The sequence below is a fragment of the Branchiostoma floridae genome, chromosome 3 (assembly GCF_000003815.2).
Source record: "Branchiostoma floridae strain S238N-H82 chromosome 3, Bfl_VNyyK, whole genome shotgun sequence".
NCBI lineage: Eukaryota > Metazoa > Chordata > Leptocardii > Amphioxiformes > Branchiostomatidae > Branchiostoma > Branchiostoma floridae.
Window position 1 is genome coordinate 8749712 of NC_049981.1, and position 2078 is coordinate 8751789.

Consider the following 2078-nt stretch of genomic DNA (forward strand, 5'->3'; position numbering starts at 1 on the left):
AATTTTCTATGTGGAGGAGACTGTATAGAGTGTGGGCATAAGAGAAAGGTATGTGTATGATTTGTCCTGTGTTTCTTTTTGTTTCTTTGGTAATGCCATTTCCATACTGTATACATGTAATTTGTTGTTTTGGGCTAGTCATATTCGCTTGGTTTTTGTGCCTGCTTAATCTATGGTACAGGCAGGGTTAAGTGGTGGAGGCTTAGCTTTGTTCTGTTTTAAATTCAGTATCGTTTGTTGCATTTTGTCGCGGCAAATATATGATGAAATTCCCCTTCTAAGCAACTGCTCATTGGTTTGCGGGGATGTTTGCTGGGTGTTTGCTTTGACTACAACAGCTTCTGAACTTTTCAAAGCTTCCATTGCCAGCAGCTTGCCATCTATAAATGGGATTGACAAGGACATTTTTCATAGTAAATTATGCTGTTAAATTTGGCTTAGATACTACAGGAGATTTAGGTTTGGGTTGGATGGATTGAATGAAAATATCATACCACCCTGGGGACTAACTGTTGCTGCTGCATGGGGGCTACCACTATTCATGTTGTCTAATGTCTATGGAACTACAGATAAAAGTATCATTGGTCAAATTATGCGAGTAACATTCCGATGTCAAGTGAATAACACCCCAGAAATAAATCTTTAATGAATATCATTGGAAGAACACAAACCAAGGAGACTTAGCAGCTGCATTAGGTAAGTACATTGAAATAGGAAGATATTAGTATATCATGTGACAGAGTAACTACATGTGCATGGGCCATCTGAGACAAAAAAAGGTAGCGTCTCAACAACTTCAAAGTACTGTGGTTGGTTACATACTTAAGAAATCCAAAATAAGTAATGTTCATCCCTGTCCAAACTTACAAATTCAGAAAATGGAATTTCAGAGTCAGACTTTTGCATGGTGCACAACCAACACAGTAAAAAGCTCATTTTTCCAACCACGTACCACAGACAAAAAGGCAAAAATACACAATAGGTCTACAGAAACCCAATACATTTCATGCAGGCCTGAGGTCTACGAACTCTTGTTTGTGAAGCTTTATTTCTCATGTGTATGATAATTGTGTGGCTGTTTTGTACAGGTTGTATATTTAGGGACATGAGCCACCTAATCATCATAGTCAGTGGCAACGAACATCGCATACTTATGCATAATAAGATCAGCAAAAAATCCGTGCCATCTTAGGGCAGAAAGCATCTTAGGGCGGCCCCCTTTATGGTGTATGTATTCTGAGACTCATATTATGAGCAGTTCTCTATTTGGGTGAGATTACTGTGTGTTTGAGATGAACAGAGAGTTTGAAAAAGTCAACACAAACGGATGTGGCGATGACAAATAAATATCATATGTGATATTGTTGTCTAGATATTCTGTCCATCTAATCACTTCACAGTGTAGAATTAAATAAGAATTTATATTTAGGTCCAGCTGAATTGTAATTTCCAATACAAAAATTGGACTTGCACAATTTTCAACTCCAGTCTTACTCCATTCTTGTCAAGGAATGGGCAAAAAACATCTACATCAGGGCTTTACAACCATCCCTAGCATCAGAGCTAGGGGGTGCCATAGACCTCCTGCAACACTCACCGACTCACGCGTTCTATCTGCATATGTGACAGAAGCAGTGGATTGCTTATTCCTTGACACATATATATAGAGAGAGATATATACATATATAACGTTACATATATATTGGAGTTTGAGCGTCGAAAATTTCAGTACGTCCAATTTTTCTGTTAATGATTCTACAACTTATGTTCCATTAATGTACCCTTTCCCCATTAACGGATACACTTATCTGTCTGTTTCTATTATTATCATTATATCTCGATGTTCTATTTAAGTTTTTGGTTCGATGGCGGCTCCAACATAAATTGACCTAACTTGAGTGCGCCCGCACATCTTGTCTCCATGGACGTTTGTTTATGTATAAATCATAATCTTAATCATAATCAGAGGATGACTAATGATGATGATGATGATATGAAATGGGACAATTACTACATTTGTGTATCCTCAGTAGGGTTGTACTGAATTACACCCTACGTCTTTCGCTTGAGAGCATGCA